Genomic DNA, 27,342 nt, shown 5'->3' with positions numbered 1-27,342 from the left:
CGATAACTAGGCACTTTACTAGTCCAAATTACCCTAGAGTGTACACATCGTCCAGCAGTTTGACGGCATTGTGTCTTCACATGGCCTGATTCTTCACAAGCAGAACATCTGGGTGAGGACTTCAAGATTGTTGCCAAAGCAGCCATTTTATGCTCAACCAAACCAACCTTTGAGCGAGGAACTGCAAGATCAGACAACGAGGGATCTCCCAGTAAAGAATCAATAATTTGCCTGTAATCATCGTTCTCATTTTCCCATGCTAGTTGTCTGCATAAAATTTGCCTCAACTTATCATCTTCTACGTGCTTCTCAAGGGCTGCAGCATCCCTCTCCACAAACTGCAGAAAAGATTCATTCACCCCTTGCTGGATGGTAATATACCTTGGTTTAGGAGCTGCCACCTCCATTTTTTCAAGGCACTCATACCCTGCTACTGGGCCTGTGCCAGAACCAGGGGGTCCAATCTTGCCTGCAAATCTGTGTTAGAGAATGGTCCATTGCCCAGCAAGGCATCAACTCCCACAGCATGACGTGGATCGTGCTGAGGTAACTGCATATTGTCCAATGATACTCTTTCAACCATTTGTTTCCAAGTAGCTTGAAACACACCATACTGCACTGACTGAAACAGAATCGTAGCAAGGTGAACAATATCATAAAGAGCATACACATCAGCACCAAGAACACGAATCACTTGCATCACCTGTGAAGAGTTAACACCATACTGATCTACTTTTGACTGAAGGTCCATGCAGAAACCTGATGGCTATCTTGTCCCGAATTATGAGCAGCTTCGAAAACAGGAAAAGCCACAGCCCCACCAGAAGCAGCAGCAGCCATCTTCATCCTTTTAGGTGGACCTATTTTCTCTAACAAATTCCAATCTCCCACCTCAGCTGCTTTCATTCTCACATACTCCCAAAATTGCAAAGGGTGTCGAGGAGTCACAGTCACCGGGCAGGGAGGCAGAGTCCAAGAAACAGCAGGCCTAGATCTGCTATGAGGTCTAACAGAAACAGATTCCTGCATCTTTTTAGATGCACTTATAACTGGCAGTTAATCATCAGAACTATCACTAGACAAAGAAGGACACAATGTTAAAGATTGCATTTGTTCAACCAGTTCGGGGGGGGGGGGGGGGCAGACGTCTCAACAGGGGGTGGAGCTGAGGCAGACGACTCGAAGGGGGCCAGAGAAAGGATGGATGGTTCAAGGGAATATGGAGAGGAGGCAGAAAACTCGACGGAGGGCAGAGGAGGGGCGGACTGCTCAAGGGGGGGGGGGAGGAGGAGCAGCCGACTGAGGGGAGGGAGAGGGGGAGGAGGAGGAGCAGATGACTGAGGGGAGGGAGAGGGGGGAGCACACGGCCCAGGGAGAGACAGAAGGGCCAATGACCCAGCCTGTCTGTTTTTCACTTCGCTTCTTCTGTAACTTCATTTTTGCTAACTGCTGTGCAGGTGTAAGATACTTTGGTTTAGTACTCAGTTCAACTAACTGCTGAGCAGGAGAAGTATGCACAGGTTTAGCATAGTCTTTTGCTTTTGGAGATAAATACCGAGAAACAGTCTTAGCCTGCTGTTTGATTCTCACGATAGCAAACCCTGGGGGAACCTCCACAGTAGCTGCAGCAGCCTCCTCAGGGTGAGATTCATCAACAGGCTCAGCCTCATCTTTCTCCTGTTCCTCTACTTCAGTTTCTTGCTCTAATTCCTGCTCCTCCAATTCCTCTCGTCTATCTTGTTCTGCTTTCCATTCCTTCAATGCCTCATACAACAGTCTCCAGGTAGCAGCCAAATTGACAACTGTCTTATCCCCCTTAGATATCACTTCCCATGGTCTCTTCCCAACCTTTTCCCATGCCCGGACACTGAAGGCAGTGTCGGCATCAGCTTCAAAGTCCTGTGATTTACACCATATCAGTAAACTACGAAGAGCATAAACAGAAGCTTGAACATTTTTTATTTTCAGTAAAGTTTTCCATGTCAACAAAACAGTCTTTTCCTTGTTTGAAAAATTATTTTGCATTATTTTTCCCAATCACTTACCTCGAATCAGACGTCTGAATTGGGTCCAGACCTCCACAGCGTCCTTGCTGCCTTCACTCATTTTTAGGATACCCTTCAACTTTTATCTCTTTTTTCTCTTTCCTTTTTTACAGTCCAGGTGAAATCACGGCAGGAGTGCAAGTGTCTCAGTTTAGAGACAAGTTTAGGAGAAGTACACTCTGGAGTGAGCATTTCCTCTAACAAAAAAGGGGTTCCAACAATCCCTTTCTGCCATTCAGAAGATGAATACTAGTGGATAAAAGTGGAAAAAACCAACTGTTTATTCACAAATCAAGTGTCCACATGGCACGGGAAAAAAAAAGAACAAATTCTAGATATTGAGTTGTCAGAACCTTACTCTCCCCGCCCCAAATGCACACACTCACATCAGAACAAAAAAAAAAACCAATATGCCAGGGAAAGTAAAAAACAATGGCCCACCACGTGGTGAGGAGGATCAAAATGGCACCAACTTTTGTCTCAGGGAAGGAAAAAACCAAAAGGTTCATGCAGCAGCTCAGGGAAAAAACCATATGGGAACCTGGTGAATCTCTGATGTTGGTCTCCTCCCCACAGCAGATGAAGCTGGTGGGTTTAGGGTCCTTTCTTTTGCTGCGTCTGCTTTTCTGAGGTCTGGGGCTGGGACAGAGCAGCTCCTCAGCTTCCAGCTGGTCCATGGGTGATGCTTCTTCTATTGACTGTCTGATTTCAGATCAAAACCAACTTGAACAGTTCAGGAAAAAAGACTGCTGAAGGATTGTTGCTACAGTCTTCAAGACAAGGGAAAGGGGAAAAAAACCCTTCTTGCCTAAGCTAACAAAAAACCAAGCTAGCTAAGTGTGCTGGTTTTGCAATAACTGATATTTGGTGAAGAGGGAAAAAATCAGCCACAGAAGTGATTCTCTGTGAGGAGTTGCTAGCATCTTCCTCCATGCATGGCAGGACCAGTCGCTGGCTGGCTATGAGAATTGGCATAGTGCTAAGACAATTAGAAAAGCTGGAAAAGCCTCTATGATAACATATTTAAGAATTTAAAAAAAGATCTCTTGCTCCCTGCTCTCTACCGAGGAGTAGGGGGCCTGTCAAGGCCCCCTCCCCCCCCCCCCCCCCCCCAGTGGGGCCTGCCAAGGCCCCTTACCAGTGGGCCAGGACCCCTCCTGGAGGGGGCCACTGGACCCCGTCCTTGGGTGGCCACCAAGCCATGCTGCTAGAGGCCATCCTGGTGCCCTGAGACACCATGCAACCAGGGCAGTGCCATGCAGCCTCAGTGATACGTCGAAAAACTCCACAATTAGTAAAAGTTGTAAAGTAGGTATGTATTTATTCAGCACTTAGACGCATTTGGGATAGCTCCTCAAAGACATGCACGTTGTCAGCAGCACCTATTCTCCTATTTATTCTCTAAAGTCTTACATATGCATAGAATTACACAATACACCTAATACATATTTATTTCCTAACCCCGCCTATCTTTGTTTCAAATTATAATTAGTTCCAAGTCCTTCTGCACTTGCGCACCACTATCTGGTGGTCAAATGGTGGTCATATGGGAGGAAGTAAACAAGCCTTCCAACATCTTCCTCATGGGTGAACTTTTCACCTCATCTCCTTGCCCATGCTCCCTGGTCTCTTGGTCGCAATTCAAACCACAAGACTGGTTTTGGTCAGTTTAGCGGTCCAAACAGTCTTCCTTATCATGATAGCCTTGCATTCTCTCATTCTGCTTTTGTAAGCACAGTAAATGTTAAGCAATATACATCGTCTAGTCAGCTACCCTTAATCAATCACCCTTTAACCCCTAACTCCCTTGCAACATTCCACCCTTATCTAAAGAATTAGTAAATTCTTTTACTTAATACAAAGATTCTTCTTCCCAATTCCTACGATATATATCTCTCAATGCCTTAACATGTGCTTTTGACAAAGAAGTTAATATCGCCACTTGTTGCAACATTCTCCGGTTCCAAACAAGTATTACAATAGACAATACTAGGGGTGTACTAACTAATATCAATAAAACAATAATGGGGTGGCATAATCTATTTAAAATGCCAGTTGCAGTGTGGGACCATTCAAAATGTACATCCCACCAGTGATGACTTGCATCTTATTTTACTCTTTGCAAAACTCTGCTTATTTCTTTTGTATCATGATGGACAGTAGTTAGAGATTTCTCTCAATTTTCCTGAATTTCTGTCAGAATTTTAATCAGGTCTTGGTGTTTATTGATTCACCAGCATAAGGTTCATCACCATAGGTGTAGGTAGTAATTTGTGATGCATTCTGTAATTAGACTTTATCCACTGGTGAGTTATAACTGATGCCAAATATGAAAAGTCACACCCAACAATCTTAACAAAATCACAAATAAAAAAATTAGAATGATTCTTAATAAGCAAAGTGTCCTGGTTTAGGGCAAATTTGTTAAAGAATCTGCAAAGGAGGGCCCCTCCAGAAAACAAAACCTGCAGGATTCAGCCTTTTCACTTTAGTCACTTAAAGATTCATCTATCACTTGCTCCGACCTTCGACACTTACACATTTCCTTCTCCATCTTCCACTTGCCCGGACCTTCAACACTTACACATTTCCTCCTATCTCATGTCTGTATGGTTTAATGTACAGACAATGGCAGTAACATCCAATGAACAGTGATATTGCACATCATTCTTACCCCACAATCAGATCTCCCTGAGGTACACATCGTGTTGTTCCATCTCTTTGCATTATCCACCACGTGCAACCTGGTCCCTGAGCAAAGACAACCGCACGAATGGGCTTGTCTGTACTCGAGGCAGAATTGATCCACACAGTCTTCCCTAACAAACCTCTGATATGTACCACTGGGACTTTGTCTCCTTCTATTACATTCAGGGACTCAGACTGGGCAGGACCTGCTCGGTTGGTGGAACCTCGGGTGTTAACTAACCAGGTGGCCTTTGCTAAATGCTGCTCCCATATTTTGAAAGATCCCCCACCCCAAGCTTTCAACTGGGTTTTTAGTAGTCCATTGTACCTCTCCACTTTTCCTGCAGCCGGTGCATGGTAGGGGATATAGTACACCCACTCAATGCCATGTTCCCTAGCCCAGGTGTTGATAAGGCTGTTCTTAAAATGAGTCCCGTTGTCTGACTCGATCCTCTCAGGGGTGCCATGTCTCCACAGAACTAGCTTTTCAAGGCCCAGGATGGTGTTCCGGGCTGTAGCATGAGACACAGGGTAGGTTTCCAACCATCCAGTGGTGGCCTCCACCATGGTCAGCACGTAGCGTTTGCCCTGGCGTGCCTGGGGCAGTGTGATGTAGTCAATCTGCCAGGCCTCCCCATACTTGTACTTGGACCACCGCCCACCATACCACAGGGGCTTCACTCGCTTGGCTTGCTTGATGGCAGCACATGTCTCACAGTCATGGATAACCTGAGAAATGCTGTCCATGGTTAGATCAACCCCTCGGTCTCGTGCCCACTTGTAGGTGGCATCTCTGCCCTGGTGGCCTGAGGCATCATGGGCCCATCTAGCTAGGAATAACTCTCCCTTATGTTCCCAATCTAGGTCTATTTTGGACACCCCTATCTTTGCAGCTTGGTCTACCTGCTCATTGTTTTGGTGCTCCTCGGTGGCCCTACTCTTGGGTACATGGGCATCTACATGGCGGACTTTCACAGGTAGCCTCCCTACCCTGGTAGCAATGTCTTTCCACTCACCAGCAGCCCAAATTGGCTTCCCTCTACGGTGCCAGTTAGCCTTTTTCCACCTCTCCAGCCATCCCCACAGAGCATTGGCTACCATCCATGAATCAGTGTAGAGGTAGAGCCTTGGCCACTTCTCTCTCTCAGCAATGTCTAGGGCCAGTTGAACAGCCTTGAGTTCAGCAAGTTGGCTTGATCCACCTTCTCCTTCGGTAGCTTGTGCAACCTGTCATGTGGGGCTCCATACGGCTGCTTTCCACTTCTGGTTCATCCCTACGATGCGACAGGAGCCGTCAGTGAAAAGAGAGTAGCGTGTTTCCTCTGGGGGCAGTTGGTTATAGGGAGGAGCCTCTTCAGCCCGTGTCACTGGTTCTTGTTCCTCTTCATCTGTGACACCAAAATTCTCACCTTCAGGCCAATTTGTAATGACCTCCAAAATCCCAGGGTGATTCAGTTTACCTATACGGGCGCGCTGAGTGATGAGAGCAATCCACTTGCTCCATGTAGCACTGGTGGCATGGTGAGTGGAAGGAACCTTGCCTTTGAACATCCACCCCAGCACGGGTAGTCGGGGTGCCAGGAGGAGTTGTGCTTCAGTGACTATTACCTCCGAAGCAGCCTGGACTCCTTCATAGGCAGCCAGGATTTCTTTCTCTGTTGGAGTATAGTTGGCTTCAGACCCTCTGTAGCTTCGATTCCAAAATCCCAGTGGTCGACACCAAGTCTCCTCAGGCACCTTCTGCCAAAGGCTCCAGGACAAGCCACAGTTCCTGGCTGCAGACTAGAGCATGTTCTTTACCTCTGGTCCTGTCCTGACCAGGCCAAGGGTGCAGCGAGGTTTATTTGGCCTTCAAGGGTAGAGAAGGTCAGAGTCCGGCTAGCTGAGGTTAAGGCCGACACCCAGCTGCATAGTCTGCCAGCACTCCTCGGCGTCGTGAGGCCTCAGGCTGTGCTGGTTGCGGACTGGATCGCTGCTAAACCACGAGAAGGAAGGAGCTGGACACTCGCTGGGGGCGAAATAGGTTTATTGGTGTCCTGGGGTGACGTTATGATTCTTGTATCCTCATTCATCTTTTCTGTGCCTTTAAGACTGGCTCTGAAGAGTGGAAGTTTTGTTTGGGTTTCTCTTATCAGGGACGCAGAAACAAGTGGTACATAAGACTGTTTTTTCCCTTCCAGCTTCAGCTGGCTGCTTTTGCTTGCTCTCTTTTTCTGCTCTTGCTTCTGCTCTGCTTTCTGCCTCTGCTTATTAGCTAGTTCTATCTAAACAGTCCACATTGTTTCCTGGACTGTTTCTCCTCTCCTGTTTCTGTGACCATCTCAAGCCTGCTCTGGACCGGGACCTGGGAACATCAAAGGTTCGGCTGCAGCAGCTGGCCCAAAGCCGGAGGGACTGAGAACAGAGCAACCACCCCCCGAAAGAGACTTTCTGATTTTGCCATCTTTCTCAAAGCGATGTCATTGGGTATTGTTCATTTTGTGTGCTGGGGGGTGCTGGGCCAGTCAAATAAACAGGTTCTTTCCACCTGTCTCCGAGGAATTTTTTCCCAAACCGGTTGGGGGGAGGGGCCGTGTGGGTTTTGCTTTCTGGAGAGGCCCTCCTTTGCAGATTCTTTAACAAATTTGCCCTAAACCAGGACAAATCTTTGGCGCCCAAACGTGAGGTGAGAGAGAGAGTGGAAAAACCCTGTTTTGACTGCATTTTGGCTGCTATTACTCTGTGTTCGTTTAAATCAGCTAATAGCCATGCTTTTTGGATTCATAATGCCTGTTGGGGTGAAGGTTTGTATGCATTTCTGGTCCCTAGGGTTTTTTGAGATTTTAATACCTTTCTGGTCCCTAGGTTTATTTTCTTATCCAGAAATAGCTTTAGTATTGCCCCTAATACGTAGTTTTTACATCAGAGGGGCTGTGACCAGAATAGCTATCCTGCTGGGTTTGGTGGCAATAATGTGCAAGAAGTTTATAAACATGCTAGGGTCTGCTCCAGGAATGAATGGTTCATGGCTATGGTTATGCATCCAGTTTGTTGCAGGAGGAGCAGGAGGGAATGAGGTTTTTCAGCCTCTGCTTTCCTCCTTCTCCTATGAATCAGTTGCATCACTAGTGAAGGATGTTCAGTTTCCCTTCAATGTTAAAGAAACCATCTTCCTGGTATTCAATCTGGTAACCTTCCTCTATACAGTCTGCTGCTTCTCTAGAATGAGGGCTGAGATTTCTAGATGGGCTGATGAGGCCCCTGACTCAGGAGAAGACACCGGTGTGGAAAATCCTAAGTGGTGTGGGAAATGGGAGGATATGGGCCAAATCCTGAAGGAATTCTCTGAGCCTATAGTGTGGGATTTTCCCCATGAACAAATTCAGAACCCAGCTGAGGTGGGCAAAGATCTGAAAGAGAAGTACCAGGATGAGCCTAAGGAGAGGAAGGTCATTGCAGTGAGCTGGGCCCTGGCATATGCTTATCGCACACTGCTAGAGAGTGTCAGGCAGTAGACAGAGGCAGGGGGGCAGGGAAATAAATCAGCAGCTGTCCTGGTGACTCAGGCTGCAGCTAACACTCCAGGCTCGAAGCCAGCAGCTAAACCCATGGCTGTTGCTACCAGCACTAGAAGTGGGAAATGCACAGCCAAGACCAATCGACCAGGGGATGATGATGATGATGATGATGAAGGAGAAGGAACCTCAGTGCCTCCTGACGTAAAATCAGGAGTCAAAGTAGCAGGTGCAAGATCAGATGCCAATATTGAGTCCTTTTCCCTGAAGGACCTTCGTGGCCTACAGAAGGATTACACTCGAAGGTCTGATGAATCCATAATTAGTTGGCTGGTCCGTCTCTGGGATGCTGCAGGCGAGGCTACCGTTTTGGATGGCACTGAGGCCAGGCATTTGGGATCCCTGTCACAGGATCCTGTCATAGACCAAGGAATGATGAGGGGGGCTAACTCTCACAGCCTCTGGGAATGGGTCCTAAGAAGTGTAGCAGAAAGATACCTGTATGCAGACGATCTCTATATGCAGCAAACTCAGTGGAAGACAATAGAGCAAGGGATCCAACACCTGAGAGAAATGGCCGTGGCAGAGATTATCTTCTCAGATGATGTAACAACTAGGAACGCAGACTTAGTACCATGCACGTCTGTGATGTGGCGAAAACTCGTACGACTCGGGCCACATGAATATGCTTCTGCCTTAGCCATCATGAAGAGGGATGAGAGGGGTGAGACTGTGCTTGACATGGCAAGGAAGCTCCGAGCATATGCAGATGCTGTACATGGCCCGACACATGCCAGAATCGCAGCGTGTCCGGTTTTCGGCTGTTTGGAGGGCCTGGAAGGGCCCGGAGTGGCCTTGGGGCAGCCCGCATATCAAAGGACGAGAAGAGGCTTCAGTTCTTCTTTCGGTCTCTATGTTTATTAATTGTTTATCTAAAAGATTTTCTTTCGGCCCGACAGAGGTCTGCTCAGCAGCCAGCCATGAGCACACTGTCCTGCCCTTTGGACAGTCACCTATCTTTATACCCAAAGTTACGTGTACAATATTTATCATTTTTCCCCAATACTTTTCCCCCTTATTGCCCGGTGCACTTTTAGTAATGACCAATCCCAAAGTGCCACCATCACCACAGAAGATGGAGAAGAAGAAGAAGAAGAAGAAGGACAGGACACGCCCCGATTCCTCCATCTTACTTCTCTAAACCCCCCTTTACAGAAATCCTAAACCCTGTGTCTCACCCTCTAATTAACTAATTCCTTCACCATTCACCCCGGTGAAATCCTCCTATCCTCATACAGGTGTCGTCTCCTGTGTAGGATCAAAGTCCAGCCACCAGACACTTCAGGCAACATTCCAGGACTCCCAAGCCCCCCAAGGGTGGTCTCGGTGACTCGGCACCTCAGTCCTGAGGTGCTGAGATCCCACAGCAGCGGTAGAAACACGTCTGCAGAACTTAGAGGATAAGACAGAGGAGAACCATAAGAAGCTTAGAGAGGAGATTAAAGAAGACCTTCTCCAAATTTCAGCAGTACAGATCCGAGGTTCCGGTATCCAAGGCAGATGTTTCCCAGATGGTGAGAGAAGATGCAACCCACGAGCTGAGCTGTGGTTTTACCTGCGTGATTGTGGGGAAAACATGAGAAGGTGGGATAGGAAACCTACCGCTGTTCTGGCACGATGGGTGCCTGAAATGAAGGAAGCCACCAGGAGGAAAGCAGCTCCAGTTGCCCGTAGCTGAACGGCCAGGTATGATGATGATGACATGTCTGACCCCCTCGAAGGAACGTCCAAAACATACGCCCAGGGAAAGAAGGATAACCAGGCTTAGAGGGGCCCTGCCTCTAGCCAGGTAGAGGCCAGGGAAAATCGTGTTTTCTGGTCTGTGTGGATTCGTTGGCCTGGCACATCGGAACCACAAGAGTACAAAGCTTAGGTCGATACTGGTGTGCAGTGCACATTAATCCCATCAAGACATGAGGGGACAGAGTCTGTTTCTATTGCTGGTGTGACAGGGGGATCCCAGGATTTCACTTTGGTGGAAGCTGATGTGAGCCTAACGGGAAATGACTGGAAGAAGCATCCTATTGTGACTGGCCCAGAGGCCCCATGTATTTTGGGCATAGACTACCTTCGAAGTGGGTACTTCAAAGACCCAAAAGGACTCAGATGGGCATTTGGAATAGCTGCTGTAGAGACAGAGGGCATCCAGCAATTGAACACCTTGCCTGGGTTGTCTGAGAATCCATCTGCAGTAGGATGCCTGACGGGAGAAGAGCAACGAGTGCCAATTGCCACTTCCAGAGTGCATCGACGACAGTATAGGACCACTTGAGGTGCTGTGACCCCCATCCATAAGTGGATCCGAGAGCTGGAGAGCCAATGGGTGGTCAGCAAGACCCACTCACCCTTCAACAGCCCCACTTGGGCTGTGCGAAAATCTGAAGGAGAATGGAGATTGACTGTGGACTACCATGCATTAAATGAAGTGACTCCACCACTGAGTGCTGCCGTGCCGGACATATTAGAGCTCCAGTATGAGCTTGAGTCCAAGGCAGCAAGGTGGTACGCCACTATAGACATTGCCAATGCATTTTTCTCCATTCCTCTGGCAGCAGAATGCAGGCCTCAGTTTGCTTTCACATGGAGGGAAGTTCAGTACACCTGGAACCGACTGCCCCAAGGCTGGAAGCACAGCCCCACCATCTGCCATAGACTGATCCAGGCTGCACTGGAAAAGGGTGAGGCTCCAGAACATCTGCAGTATATTGATGACATCATTGTGTGGGGGAACACAGCTGCGGAAGTGTTCGAGAAAGGGAAGGAACTCATCCAGATCCTCCTGGGAGCTGGTTTCGCCATTAAAAAGAGCAAAGTAAAGGGACCAGCTCGTGAGATTCAATTCCTGGGAGTGAAGTGGCAAGATGGACGGCGTCAGATTCCTACAGATGTCATCAACAAGATCACAGCAATGTCTCCACCCACCAATAAGAAAGAGACACAAGCTTTCTTGGGTGCAATAGGTTTTTTGGAGGATGCATATTCCTGAGTACAGTCAGATCGTGAGCCCTCTTTACCTGATCACCCGCAAGAAGAACAATTTCCAGTGAGGCCCTGAGCAGCAACAGTCCTTTGTCCAGATCAAGCAGGAGATTGCTCATGCAGTAGCCCTTGGCCCGGTCAGGACAGGACCAGAGATGAAGAACGTGCTCTACTCTGCAGTCGGGAACCGTGGCTTGTCCTGGAGCCTTTGGCAGAAGGTGCCTGAAGAGACTCGGGGTCGACCACTGGGATTTTGGAGTCGAGGCTACAGAGGGGCTGAAGCCAACTATACTCCAACAGAGAAGGAAATCCTGGCTGCCTAGGAAGGAGTCCAGGCTGCTTCGGAGGTAGTAGGCACTGAAGCACAACTCCTCCTGGCACCCCGACTACCAGTGCTGGGGTGGATGTTCAAAGGCAAGGTTCCTTCCACTCACCATGCCACCAGTGCTACATGGAGCAAGTGGATTGCTCTCATCACTCAACGCGCCCGTATAGGTAAACTGAATCACCCTGGGATTTTGGAGGACATTACAAATTGGCCTGAAGGTGAGAATTTTGGTGTCACAGATGAAGAGGAACAAGAACCAGTGACACGGGCTGAAGAGGCTCCTCCCTATAACCAACTGCCCCCAGAGGAAACACGCTACGCTCTTTTCACTGACGGCTCCTGTCGCATCGTAGGGATGAACCAGAAGTGGAAAGCAGCCGTATGGAGCCCCACACGACAGGTTGCACAAGCTACCGAAGGAGAAGGTGGATCAAGCCAACTTGCTGAACTCAAGGCTGTTCAACTGGCCCTAGACATTGCTGAGAGAGAGAAGTGGCCAAGGCTCTACCTCTACACTGATTCATGGATGGTAGCCAATGCTCTGTGGGGATGGCTGGAGAGGTGGAAAAAGGCTAACTGGCAACGTAGAGGGAAGACAATTTGGGCTGCTGGTGAGTGGAAAGACATTGCTACCAGGGTAGGGAAACTGCCTGTGAAAGTCCGCCATGTTGATGCCCATGTACCCAAGAGTAGGGCCCATGAGGAGCACCAAAACAATGAGCAGGTAGACCAAGCTGCAAAGATAGGGGTGTCCAAAATAGACCTAGATTGGGAACATAAGGGAGAGGTATTCCTAGCTCGATGGGCCCATGATGCCTCAGGCCACCAGGGCAGAGATGCCACCTACAAGTGGGCACGAGACCGAGGGGTTGATCTAACAATGGACAGCATTTCTCAGGTTATCCATGACTGTGAGACGTGTGCTGCCATCAAGCAAGCCAAGCGAGTGAAGCCCCTGTGGTACGGTGGGAGGTGGTCCAAGTACAAGTATGGGGAGGCCTGGCAGATTGACTACATCACACTGCCCCAGACACCCCAGGGCAAACGCTACGTGCTGACCATGGTGGAGGCCACTACTGGATGGTTGGAAACCTACCCTGTGTCTCATGCTACAGCCTGGAACACCATCCGGGGCCTGGAAAAGCAAGTTCTGTGGAGACATGGCACCCCTGAGAGGATTGAGTTAGACAATGGGACTCATTTTAAGAACAGCCTTATCAATACCTGGGCTAGGGAACATGGCATTGAGTGGGTGTACTATATCCCCTACCATGCACCGGCTGTAGGAATAGTGGAGAGGTACAATGGACTACTAAAAACCCAGTTGAAAGCTTTGGGTGGGGGATCTTTCAAAATATGGGAGCAGCATTTAGCAAAGGCCACCTGGTTAGTTAACACCCGAGGTTCCACCAACCGAGCAGGTCCTGCCCAGTCTGAGTCCCTGAATGTAATAGAAGGAGACAAAGTCCCAGTGGTACATATCAGAGGTTTGTTAGGGAAGACTGTGTGGATCAATTCTGCCTTGAGTACAGACAAACCCATTCGTGGAGTTGTCTTTGCTCAGGGACCAGGTTGCACATGGTAGATAATGCAAAGAGATGGAACAACACGATGTGTACCTCAGGGAGATCTGATTGTGGGGTAAGAATTATATGGGGATAAGGGGTGGAATGTCCTGGGGTGACGTTATGATTCTTGTATCCCCATTCATCTGTTCTGTGCCTTTAAGACCGGCTCTGAAGAGTGGAAGTTTTGTTTGGGTTTCCCTTATAAGGGACACAGAAACAAGTGGTACATAAGGCTGTTCTTTCCTTTCCAGCTTCAGCTGGCTGCTTTTGCTTGCTCTCTTTTTCTGCTCTTGCTTCTGCTCTGCTTTCTGCCTCTGCTTATTAGCTAGTTCTATCTAAACAGTCCACATTGCTTCCTGGACTGTTTCTCCTCTCCTGTTTCTGTGACCATCTCAAGCCTGCTCTGGACCGGGACCTGGGAACATCAAAGGTTCGGCTGCAGCAGCTGGCCCAAAGCCGGAGGGACTGAGAACAGAGCAACCACCCCCCGAAAGAGACTTTCTGATTTTGCCATCTTTCTCAAAGCAGTGTCATCCGGTATTATTCATTTTGTGTGCTGGGGGGTGCTGGGCCAGTCAAATAAACAGGTTCTTTCCACCTGTCTCTGAGGATTTTTTTCCCAAAACGGTTGGAGGGAGGGGCCGTGTGGATTTTGCTTTCTGGAGGGGCCCTCCTTTGAAGATTCTTTAACAAATTCACCCTAAACCAGGACAATTGGAAAGCCCACTATGCCCGCCAGGGAGGGACCCCCTGACGTACCAGCGACTGACCCAGAACAAAGGGTGCCTCAGGGTTATAAAGGGAAGGGGTGGATCCGGGAGGGGTTTACAGAAGACCAATGGGGGGAGAAGAGGGGATGAGCTTAACACAAATGACATAGTGGGGAGCCCAATAGATAGAAGGTATGGGAGGGGTCCCGGGACCACAGCCAACCACAACCCCCAAAGAGGAGAAGCTTCTGGAATACTAGGTGGAGTGGGGGGGTGATTGACTTGGCCCAGGGAGGAGAAAAAGCATACATATAAGGGAAAAAGGGGAGGAGGAATTATATAACCTAAAAGATTGACAATAGAACTGGCAGGGCTGTGGTGGGAAAACTGAGGAGGACAGAACCATTTTACACAAAATGGGGGGAGCAGATACATAAAATGGGGGAGGAATTAAATGAACTTAACGAACACACTACAACATCTCCCCGTTTTTTACCAAATAAAAATCAAAAGAATGGTAAAGTCCATGTCAAACTGAAAAGTCCAAGTGAAATAACTTGAAAGGCTGTGACTCGTGGCTGGTCTTGACAAGTGCCTTTGTCTTCTGAACATTGTCCATCGGCCCATAAGTAGCTGGATGTTGGAGCGGTAGCCCCCTCCTCCTCTGCAGCTTGCCTCCGAAGAGAGGTTGAAGGAGAGGGGTCGCTCCTTTCCATGGGCTCGTTGCAAGGGACAGTGGCATGCGGTGCTGTCAGTTTTCTCCGGACTAGCTCGCGAATCAGGGAGGTGAAAATCAAAATTGAGTTGGGGAAATGTACTAAAAGACAAAAAAGGAACGGTTAGACACAAAATACTTAAACAGATGGTTCTGCCTCAAATAACAAGTTCAAATCAGAAGCAAATGGCGAGGAGACTGGAGAGGAGGGTCTGGATTCATAAATCAGAGGTAGTTCAGTGAGGAGAGGGGTAGGAGGAGGGGTCTCAGCATTGGGGAGGAACTGGACATCTGAGGAAACAGATGGTGTTTGGGAGGGTTTTCCCTGCCACCGCCAGCACGCCACCTGAACCTGTGGCACAGCCTCCTTCTGTGTCCTCTGCTTCAGGACAAAGGGCCTGACCCATTTGGATGGTATCCAGCGGGGGCCTGAGGGCGTGGACAGGCAGGCATATCCTCTCCCCCAGGTCACTAGGTCAAACGGCCCCTCCGTCCGCCAGGTCTCCGGATCCTTGATAAGGACCGGCGGCCTGGCTTTAGGCTGCAGCTGCTGGTGGCTGCCGAAGTGTCGGACCACTGGAGGGTTGGGGTTGTCAAAAGAGCAATTAAGGAAGTTGAGAGTGTAAAGTGCTCTCAACAACCGGATGTGGGGGGTCTCCACCTTCACAGCCACTTGCTGCCGAGCTAAGGTCTTCTTCAGGCTCTGGTGGGCCCTCTCCACCATGGCTTGGCCTGTCAGGGAGTGGGGGATGCCGGTCTTATGTTCTATTCCCCATTGCTGCAGGAAGCTCCGCAGTTCCTTAGATGTATATGCTGGGCCGTTGTCAGTTTTGATGGCCCTAGGGATGCCTAAGACAGCGAATGCCAGAAGCAGATGCTTCTGGACATCCGCAGCCTTCTCACCTGTGTGGGCAGAGTCATAGATAGCACCGGAGAAAGTATCCACTGAGACATGGACGTAACACAATCGACCAAAAAAGGGGACATGCGTTACGTCCATTTGCCACACCTCACAGCTCGTCAAGCCCCTGGGATTAGCCCCTGAGGCAATGGTGGGCATCTGGTCGCGCTGGCATTGGGGACATGTAGCCACGATTGCCTTGGCCTGGTCCTGGGTCAGATGGAATTGCCGGACCAGGCCAGGCGCGTTCTGGTGGAAAAGTTGGTGGCTGATCTTAGCCTGGCCAAACACATCTGGGAACGGGCCCACCGTGACAGCAGCCGCAGCCAGGGAATCGGCACGACGGTTGCCCTCAGCGATGAACCCAGGCAGCTCTGTGTGCGATCTCACATGCATTACGAAAAATGGATGCTCGCGGTGGGAGACCAAATCGACGAGCCTAGTAAGTAATTCGAATAATTTTTGGTTAGAGACCTCCTGCAGAACTGCTGATTGAGCTCTGGACACTACACCGGCAACATATGCAGAATCTGTTACCAAATTGAAAGGTCCCGGAACCTCTGGAATGCCCTGACGACTGCTTCCAACTCAGCTATTTGTGGAGAACCCTCCACAACAGCAACATCTTTCTCCCACTGCTGAGTCTGAGGATCCTTCCAAGTCATCACTGACTTGTGGGGTGCTCCAGACGCGTCTGTAAAAACTGTCACTGCATCCAGGGGCTCCTTGCTTTGGACCTTCTTTAGTGATAATTTGTCGCAGACATTTTTTCATAGAAATCCTTTCTTTCACATTTGTCCATCTTCTGGGAAGCAGAGCCCCAGAAGAAGAATGTAAACAATTGTTATCAGCTGCTGTGAAATGTAGCAGGTGCCCCTGTGATTGGCTCACCTTCCATGTGTACCATTAAAGGCCAATCACAGGAGCAGCTCAGGGACAGATTCCCTGGACACAGAACTTTGTTATTCATTCCTTCTATTCTATTCTTAGCTGAGCAGCTCTCTGCAACTTCTTTTTCTTTTTAGTATAGTTATAATGTATTATATATCTTATATAAATAAATCAAGCCTTCTGATCAAGAAACAAGATTCTCGTCCTTCTCTCACCACAGTGACTGTCTAAGGTCACTGTAATAATAATTTAAATTCTGAATTAAATAATTTGTGGCCCGGCCGATTTACTGCAATCCGCCCAGTGTAGCTGTCCAAAGCAAACTGAAGGTTCTCATTAGTTTGCAGCAGCTCATTGAACGTCTTCATTTTTAATTGGCCCGATTCCAATTCAATTGGCATGTAAATGCATTTGAAATCGCATCCTGCCAACTCCCTGATCCTCGATCTTGCTTTGAGGATCAGTTCGGCTACCAGCTCCTATGGCCTTGTCATTCTTTTGGACCGATGGTGGCCGAGGAAGACCCACTCTATGATTAAGAGCTTATCTCCCCAGCCTTGGTCCTTCAGAGTCACGTCTCACTGGTGGATTATGCCATGGAGGTGTGGTAATTTTCCCAGTACTACGAATTTAAATGGCAGGCCCGGATGGTAACGGTGGGCCTGCCTGGCCGAAATAGCCTTTTGGATCCTTTCCAGCGCCCCCTGAGCCTCTGGGGTGAGAGTCCTAGGGGAACTAAGCCCCTCTCCCCCTTTCAACAAATCGAAAAGGGGGGCCAGGTCCTCAGTAGAAATGCCCAGCCAGGGTCTCACCCAATTTAAAGACCCACACAGTTGATGGACCTCCGCAAGGGTCCGGACATTAGTCCTTATAGCCAATTTTTGTGGCACAATGGTCTGCTTTGTAATTTCAAGGCCCAGGTACCTCCAAGGTGGCATCCGTTGAATCTTGTCCTGCTGGAGCTCGAACCCTGCAGCAACCAACGTCTTGGTTGTCAGGTCAAGCGCATGGGCAAGCAAACTGTCGTCGGCTGCACACACGAAGATGTCGTCCATATAATGATGTAAAATGACGGCATCCCCGAGGGCTGTACGTACGGGGGACAGCAGAGAAGCGACGTACCACTGGCAGATCACAGGGCTGTTCTTACTTCCTTTTGGAAGGACCCGCCAGTGGTAGCGCTTGTCCGGGGACTCACAGTTGATGGAGGGAACCGTGAAGGCGAAACGCGGGGCATCATCTGGGTGCAGAGGAATTTGGAAGAAGCAGTCCTTTATGTCAATCATGGCCAAATTCCAATTTCGGGGGAGCATTGCAGGGGATGGCATGTCTGGTTGGAGAGACCCCATATCTGCGATTCTCTCATTAATTTGGCGGAGGTCGGTCAGGAGCTGTCACTTGTCCTTATTGGGCTTTTTGATGACTATTGAAGATGGAGGGAGAAGACCCACCTTTCATTGATCAGCATCAACTCCCTTTATTCACTCAATCAATCACTTTTTATAACAGTGTTAATTAAGTTCATGCATATTGCAAACCCGAGCCCACAATAGGTCAGAGATCACAAACCAACCCCTCCTTATGTTTCCAATACCAAGATTTGGGTTCTCAAAATTATTTTTGCTTTCCCAAAACAGCCAAAGATAGAATATCTACTTGTTATGAGAAAGCTGCCTGAGAACTCTGGTATGCAAGGTTCTCAAGGTCTTCATGTTTGTCACTTTTACTTGTAATTAAAAACAACCTGAGAACTTCTGCTGTTTACAGAAACCGGCTGTGAGAATTTTACTCCTCACAGCTGCCTTCTAAGCCATTTCTGAAAAAATCTCCAACAGATGACAAATATAGGAGAGTTCCACAGAGACATGGTCTCCTCAATATTACCCTTCAGCAGCTGCTCCCGAACAAGCTCGTGGAGCGCCTTCAATTTTTGTTTGTTAAGTGGCCACTGTTTGACCTGTACTGGTTCATCAAACAGCCAATCCAGCTTCCAGGTCCGGTGCTCTTCAGTGGCCACTGCCCCAAAAACCTGGGATGCCTTTGGAAGGTCAATTTTGGCTCCCCACTGGGCTAGAAGGTCTCTCCCCCAAAGAGGCTCGGTGTAATCCTAAACAAACGGGCACACCGAAGCCAATTGCCCGTCTGGCCCCGTAATTTGTTCAATGCTCCTTGATTGCTTAGCCAATTGGAGCCCTCCTACACCTTGAATTGTGCCAGCTGTGTTTTGCAAGCCCCAATGTGACGGCCACTCCCGAGAGGGAATGATCGTCACATCTACCCCTGTGTCCAAAAGACCCCTGACGATTTTGCGGTCCCCGCCCAACTACAGTTGACATGTCAGGCGGGGCTTCTCCCTCCCCACTACTTGGGCCCAGGCCACCGTCGGAGGTGAGGAGTCTCCCGATGACTTCTGCCAATGGTCCTTGTCAGGAGACGGAATGGCCTGGGCGATGATTTGTCCCTTGGGGAGGAAGAGTGGGGGTCAGACACAGTACAGTCCTACCGCAAAACGGTCCCGGTCCGTAGTGACCAGCCCTGGGACGATGTAAAGGTCTCGCGGCGTGTGCTTAGTATCTCCAACAACAGTCCACCTGCAACGTCCTAAACTCCTCCATCGACCCGGATGTTGGAGGTCGACAGACACCAGCTGTAAATCACTATTGGGAAGGTGTAGGTCCCTAGTGAGCTGCAGCCTGTATGGGGAAGCAGAGGACAAGGTGTTAAGCACAGGTTGAGGCTGTAAACCACGGTTGTTAAATGTCACAGCAGGTATAGATAAGAAATAAGACAAGTCCGGTAACATGTATGATGGGTTTCCCTTTGTTCCTCCCTCCCCGCTAGATGTTACTTGTCCCGCCTCATTTCTATCTTGGCACAGGGTGGGGCTGTGCTCTTGAGCTAGTTTTTTTGCTGTTTTTCCTTCTCCTCTTTCCTCCTCCTATATTCTAAGTAATCTTGCCTCATAGGGCACTGGGTCATCCAGTGCCCCACTTTGCCACAGAGGTGGCAGGGGTGAGTTGCCGTCGTCCTTCTCCCGGACCCCGTTGTCATTGGTCCGGTGGCGGCGGCAGCTTCAGAGTCTGTATCCTCTGGCGTCGGATATTCCGCGAAGGCTACGGAGGCTCTTTTGGGGCGTGCTTTCAGGTCTTGTAGAGGAACCTCCCTGGCACACGCTTCGATCATCATTTCCACGGTGGGTCGGGGGTTTCGAGGGAGAGATTGGATAGCCCGCCTGCACGCTGTGTTGGCATTTTAGTAGGCCATCTGCCTAAGCATCTCCTCTCTCTCCCTCTCCCCCAGAACCTGCGCCTCAACGAACTGGTAGAGACTTTCCATAAATGCCAGGTAAGGTTCCTGCGCGCCCTGCCTTATTTCTTCTTCTTCTAGCTGTGAGGTGGCAATAGCTAGTTTATAAAAAGCACGCTCCGCAGCCTTCCCTGTTTCCACAAGTTGTTCTGTGAACAACGCCTTTGCCTGAGCTGCCCCGCTCGCCCACTGCTCGGTGCCCACAAGATGGTCCTCAGAAATTACCAAGCCCTCGGTGTCATGAGATGTGGAAGGGCTCACCCAAAGCATTGGGAGAACCTCCACAATCTCCCTCCTCCATTCTCCTGCCCAGACCCTGAATTCCATGGGCCCTAAAAGGCTGGAGAAGAGAGCCCTCAGGTCCGCGGGCACCAGATCTCCTTGTGCAAGAACTGGGCGAAGGAGCCCCCGGAAATACTCAGATTCCCGGGAGTACTCCCTCTGGGCCTTGCACAGCTCCTTGATCCGGGCCTGGGCTATAGGCACCCATTGGGCCTTGGAACTCCCCTCCCCACCGAGGTGGTATGTAACCAGGGCGGCTTCCAATAAAGGCACCTGTCCCAGCTTCCGATCATCCACCCTCCTCCCCCCCCGGAACACGAAGCGTGGGAACCGGAAGGGGGAGCGTGGGAACCGGAACTGGAGAAGGTAGAGGCGGGGCTTGGTCTCTGGGCAGGGCAACAGCAGGGATGTGGCGACTGTTTTCTCCGCCTCCAAGGTGGAGTTAGGAGGCAGAGCGGAATAAGGAGGAGGAACTTGGAAGGGGCCCATAGGGGGTGGAGCCGTGGGCGGAGCGAGGGGAGGAGCTGAGGGAGGACCCGAGGGTGGAACCAGGGACGGAGAAACAGAGGAGCGGGAGGGGTGAAGGGAGAGGAAAGGGTTGGACTTTGAAAGAAAGGGATTCTGGGGAGAAGAAGGGGTAAGGGCATAAAAAACCATGTGGCCATCTCCATTCTGGGCTCCATGGGAGCCATCTTGGGAATTTTCAATGAACCAGACAACTTTGGGGACCGAAACTGGGGACTTGGGGACAGGGATAAAGGGATCGGGAAGACAACTCCGGAGAGCTTGGCCAGGGCTCTTCAGAGGGGGAGGCCGAGCCGGTCGCGAGGGATCAGGGGCAGGGTGGACCCCCTGCTTCTTATTGGCCTTAAGGATCCCCCGAGAGGGCTCCTGCCTAGGGAAAAAGGGTAAGGAATGAGGGGTAGGGATACAACAACCGGGAGAACTGGGGAGCAAACTGGAACGGGATGGGCTTTTTCTCAATTCCCCATGTGGGCGCAATGTAGTCAGCACTTTGCCTTCCCAATCAGCCACGTTAGATAACTGAGTTTCCCCGGAATTAACTTCTTTATCTAATTTGGCTACAACTGCTGCCCAAAAATGTGGCTCCTTAGCAATTTCGGGGGAAGCTTCAGGGAAATGGGAGAAAACCCATCTAATCAACACTATCAACTCTTTCTTGGGGGCAGTAAGCCCTCCCCCAAGTAACAAACCCTTAACCACAAAAAAACTCCTTTTTGGGTTTTTGCTCAGACCCGCACCCATGATTGTGCTCCTAAAGCACCCTAGACAAGGAGACTTCAGGAGGAGCAAGCACCCATGATGGAACACTCCACCCGCCCGAGAAAAATGCAAACTAAAACAAAGAAGCACACGCTGCCAGGCCCTACTCCCTCCGCTGTTCCCATGGCTGGGCTTTCAACGAAAGGGAAAAAAGGGATTTTGGGTGATGGGATCTGACCCCAAGTCTGGGGAGAGACAGACCCCACAGGAAAGGTAAAACAAAAAACAAAAGGGAAGAGGACTGCCCCCAGAAGAAAACCCCACGCCGAGAGGGGCTCCCCCCCGGACAGAGAGAGAGAGAGTCCCCCGCGCCCGCCGGCACGAATTCCAAAAGACAGCGAAACACGCTGCAGAGACAATGCAGCTGTGTATACTGCTTTTAAAATTCCCGGGCAGCAGCAGCAGGGAGCTGGACCAGGGCCCCCCGCGCAACGTGGCAGGCACCAGGGCCCCCCGCGCCACGCGGTTGCGCGAAAAGCGGCAGGGGGGGCGAACCGCACGGAAAAGCCGCCCCTCACTGAAAAACCCGCGGTAGCCGCTCGGCGCCTCGCCGAGAGAGCCCGAAGCACGCCCCAGCGCCGCCGTACAGACACAACGCGGGCTCGAAAAGCGGCAGAGGGCTCCGCCGCATGGCGTGGCGGGCGGCGCCTACGGAGTCTTCCCGCGGCGTGTGTAGAGAGCTCCCCCCGCCCCGCGCCGAGAGAGAGAGTTCCCCCCAGCGACGTGTAGTGCCTGGGGATCAGCCCTCAAGAGAAGAAGGGTCGGGAGCGGTCCCCAATGCAGGGAGGGCTCCCAGGGAAAATTAAAAAGGCAGGGGGGGTAGCCACCAAGTCCGGGGCTCACCTAATCCAGCAGTGGTGCAAACGGAAAATTCAGGCAGATGTTTCTCATCTCGAAGCCCTCCTCAGGTGCGGGGAGATGCAGCTTTGAATCCCCCGGGAGCGCCACCCCTAAAACGGGGTCTGCTGCCACCGGAGGTAGTCTGAAGGCCAGAGGAATTTATAATCCAATCCGCAGGATCCGGGGACCTGGCGTTCAGTTGTCCAGAACGGCCCCACGTTGGGCGCCAATGGCAGCAAGGTGTATTTGGCCTTCAAGGGCAGAGAAGGTCAGAGTCCAGCTAGCTGAGTTTAAGGCCGACACCCAGCTGCATAGTCTGCCAGTACCCCTCGGCGTCGTAAGGCCTCAGGCTGTGCTGGTTGCGGACTGGATCGCTGCTAAACAACGAGAAGGAAGGAGCTGGACGCTCGCTGGGGGTGAAATAGGTTTATTGGAAAGCCCGCAATGCCAGCCAGAGAGGGACCCCCTGACGTACCAGCGACTGACCCAGAACAAAGGGTGCCTCAGTGTTATAAAGGGAAGGGGTGGATCCGGGAGGGGTTTACAGAAAACCAGTAGGGGGAGGAGAGGGGATGAGCTTAACACAAATGACATAGTGGGGAGCCCAATAGATAGAAGGCATGGGAGGGGTCCCGGGACCACAGCCAACCACAACCCCAAAGAGGAGAAGCTTCTGGAATACTAGGTGGAGTGGGAGGGTGATTGACTTGGCCCAGGGAGGAGAAAAAGCATACATATAAGGGAAAAAGGGGAGGAGGAATTATATAACCTAAAAGATTGACAATAGAACTGGCAGGGCTGTGGTGGGAAAACTGAGGAGGACAGAAACATTTTACACAAAATGGGGGGGAGCAGATACATAAAATGGGGGAAAAACTAAATGAACTTAACGAACACACCACAACACAAGGGCTACTGCATGAGCAATCTCCTGCTTGATCTGGCCAAAGGCTTGTTGCTGCTCAGGGCCCCACTGGAAATTGTTCTTCTTCTGGGTGACCCGGTAAAGAGAGCTCACAATCTGACTGTACTCAGGAATATGCATCCTCCAAAAACCTATTGCACCCAGGAAAGCTTGTGTCTCTTTCTTATTGGTGGGTGGAGACATTGCTGTGATCTTGTTGATGACATCTGTAGGAATCTGACGCCGTCCACCTTGCCACTTCACTCCCAGGAATTGAATCTCATGAGCCAGTCCCTTTACTTTGCTCTTTTTAATGGCGAAACCAGCTCCCAGGAGGATCTGGATGAGTTCCTTCCCTTTCTCGAACACTTCCGCAGCTGTGTTCCCCCACACAATGATGTCGTCAATATACTGCAGATGTTCTGGAGCCTCACCCTTTTCCAGTGCAGCCTGGATCAGTCCATGGCAGATGGTGGGGCTGTGCTTCCAGCCCTGGGGCAGTCAGTTCCAGGTGTACTGAACTTCCCTCCATGTGAAAGCAAACTGAGGCCTGCATTCTGCTGCCAGAGGAATGGAGAAAAATGCATTGGCAATGTCTATAGTGGCGTACCACCTTGCTGCCTTGGACTCAAGCTCATACTGCAGCTCTAATATGTCCGGCACAGCAGCACTCAGTGGTGGAGTCACTTCATTCAATGCATGGTAGTCCACAGTCAATCTCCATTCTCCTTCAGATTTTCGCACAGCCCAAGTGGGGCTGTTGAAGGGTGAGTGGGTCTTGCTGACCACCCCTTGGCTCTCCAGCTCTCGGATCCTCTTATGGATGGGGGTCACAGCACCTCGAGTGGTCCTATACTGTCGTCGATGCACTATGGAAGTGGCAATTGGCACTCATTGCTCCTCTCCCGTCAGGCATCCTACTGCAGATGGATTCTCAGACAACCCAGGTAAGGTGTTCAATTGCTGGATGCCCTCTGTCTCTACAGCAGCTATTCCAAATGCCCATCTGAGTCCTTTTGGGTCTTTGAAGTACCCACTTCGAAGGTAGTCTATGCCCAAAATACATGGGGCCTCTGGGCCAGTGACAATAGGATGCTTCTTCCACTCATTTCCCGTTAGGCTCACATCAGCTTCCACCAAAGTGAAATCCTGGGATCCCCCTGTCACACCAGCAATAGAAACTGACTCTGTCCCCACATGTCTTGATGGGATTAATGTGCACTGCACACCAGTATCGACCTAAACTTTGTACTCTTGTGGTTCCGATGTGCCAGGCCAACGAATTCACACAGACCAGAAAACACGATTTTCCCTGGCCTCTACCTGGCTAGAGGCAGGGCCCCTCTAAGCCTGGTTATCTTTCTTTCCCTGGGCGTATGTTTTGGACGTTCCTTCGAGGGGATCAGACATGTCATCATCATCATACCTGGCCGTTCAGCTACGGGCAACTGGAGCTGCTTTCCTTCTGGTGGCTTCCTTCAGTTCAGGCACCCATCGTGCCAGAACAGCGGTAGGTTTCCTATCCCACCTTCTCATGTTTTCCCCACAATCACGCAGGTAAAACCACAGCTCAGCTCGTGGGTTGTATCTTCTCTCACCATCTGGGAAACATCTGCCTTGGATACCGGAACCTCGGATCTGTACTGCTGAAATTCGGAGAAGGTCTTCTTTAATCTCCTCTCTAAGCTTCTTATGGTTCTCCTCTATCTTATCCTCTAAGTTCTGCAGACGTGTTTCTACCGCTGCGATTCTGGCATGTGTCGGGCCATGTACAGCATCTGCATATGCTCGGAGCTTCCTTGCCATGTCAAGCACAGTCTCACCCCTCTCATCCCTCTTCATGATGGCTAAGGCAGAAGCATATTCATGTGGCCCAAGTCGTACGAGTTTTCGCCACATCACAGACGTGCATGATACCAAGTCTGGGTTCCTAGTTGTTACATCATCTGAGAAGATAATCTCTGCCACGGCCATTTCTCTCAGGTGTTGGATCCCTTGCTCTATTGTCTTTCACTGAGTTTGCTGCATATAGAGATCGTCTGCATACAGGTATCTTTTTGCCACACTTTTTAGGACCCGTTCCCAGAGGCTGTGAGAGTTAGCCCCCCTCATCATTCCTTGGTCTATGACAGGATCCTGTGACAGGGATCCCAAATGCCTGGCCTCAGTGCCATCCAAAACGGTAGCCTCGCCTGCAGCATCCCAGAGACGGACCAGCCAACTAATTATGGATTCATCAGACCTTCGAGTGTAATCCTTCTGTAGGCCACGAAGGTCCTTCAGGGAAAAGGACTCAATATTGGCATCTGATCTTGCACCTGCTACTTTGACTCCTGATTTTACGTCAGGAGGCACTGAGGTTCCTTCTCCTTCATCATCATCATCATCATCATCCCCTGGTCGATTGGTCTTGGCTGTGCATTCCCCACTTCTAGTGCTGGTAGCAAGAGCCATGGGTTTAGATGCTGGCTTCGAGCCTGGAGTGTTAGCTGCAGCCTGAGTCACCAGGACAGCTGCTGATTTATTTCCCTGCCCCCCTGCCTCTGTCTACTGCCCGACACTCTCTAGCAGTGTGCGATAAGCATATGCCAGGGCCCAGCTCACTGCAATGACCTTCCTCTCCTTAGGCTCATCCTGGTACTTCTCTTTCAGATCTTTGCCCACCTCAGCTGGGTTCTGAATTTGTTCATGGGGAAAATCCCACACTATAGGCTCAGAGAATTCCTTCAGGATTTGGCCCATATCCTCCCATTTCCCACACCACTTAGGATTTTCCACACCGGTGTCTTCTCCTGAGTCAGGGGCCTCATCAGCCCATCTAGAAATCTCAGCCCTCATTCTAGAGAAGCAGCAGACTGTATAGAGGAAGGTTACCAGATTGAATACCAGGAAGATGGTTTCTTTAACATTGAAGGGAAACTGAACATCCTTCACTAGTGATGCAACTGATTCATAGGAGAAGGAGGAAAGCAGAGGCTGAAAAACCTCATTCCCTCCTGCTCCTCCTGCAACAAACTGGATGCATAACCATAGCCATGAACCATTCATACCTGGAGCAGACCCCAGCATGTTTATAAACTTCTTGCACATTATTGCCACCAAACCCAGCAGGATAGCTATTCTGGTCACAGCCCCTCTGATGTAAAAACTACGTATTAGGGGCAATACTAAAGCTATTTCTGGATAAGAAAATAAACCTAGGGACCAGAGAGGTATTAAAATCTCAAAAAACCCTAGGGACCAGAAATGCATACAAACCTTCACCCCAACAGGCATTATGAATCCAAAAAGCATGGCTATTAGCTGATTTAAACGAACACAGAGTAATAGCAGCCAAAATGCAGTCAAAACAGGGTTTTTCCACTCTCTCTCTCGCCTCACGTTTGGGCGCCAAAGATTTGTCCTGGTTTAGGGCAAATTTGTTAAAGAATCTGCAAAGGAGGGCCTCTCCAGAAAGCAAAACCCACACGGCCCCTCCCCCCAACCGGTTTGGGAAAAAATTCCTCGGAGACAGGTGGAAAGAACCTGTTTATTTGACTGGCCCAGCACCCCCCAGCACACAAAATGAACAATACCCAATGACATCGCTTTGAGAAAGATGGCAAAATCAGAAAGTCTCTTTCGGGGGGTGGTTGCTCTGTTCTCAGTCCCTCCGGCGCTGTGCAGCTGCTGCAGCCAAACGGTGCAAACCCTCGGTGTTTCCCAGGTCCTAGTCCGGAGCTGGTTCGCGATGGTCACAGAAACAGGAGAGGAGAGACAGTCAAGGAAGGAATGTGGACTGTTTAGCTAGAGCTAGCTAATAAGCAGAGGCCAAAGCAGAGCAGAAGCGAGAGCAGAAAAGAGAGCAAGCAAAGCAGCAATCTGCAAGCAAGAAGCGAAAACAGCCCTATGTACTGCCCATCTCTGTGTCCCTGATAAGAGAAACCCAAACAAAACTTCCACTCTTCAGAGCCGGTCTTAAAGGCACAGAACAGATGAATGGGGATACAAGCATCATGTCACCCCAGGAGACAAAGTTATAATTTCATTGTCTATTTTTACGAAAACGCAAGCAGTTCCTAAATATACACAGCCTTGACCAATATATACAAGCACAGTCTTTTGACTAGTATCTGGATGAATCTCAAAGTGGCAAATGCCTTGCTCAGTGTCAAGACATATGTCTCGAGCATCAATTGTATTACTTTCACAGATAAACCCTTGTTCTCAGGTAATACAGCATTCTTAATTTACAGTTTGCCATTTTTCATCCCCCATCCGGGCCCATACTCTATGTCCAGAGGTGTCATGGTGACCACAGCATCCCAGAATTCCTTCCTGGTCAAACCACCACATGAGGGATAAAGC

Source organism: Zonotrichia albicollis, chromosome W (genome assembly GCF_047830755.1).
Source record: "Zonotrichia albicollis isolate bZonAlb1 chromosome W, bZonAlb1.hap1, whole genome shotgun sequence".
NCBI lineage: Eukaryota > Metazoa > Chordata > Aves > Passeriformes > Passerellidae > Zonotrichia > Zonotrichia albicollis.
Note: the sequence above shows the minus strand (reverse complement) of the source record.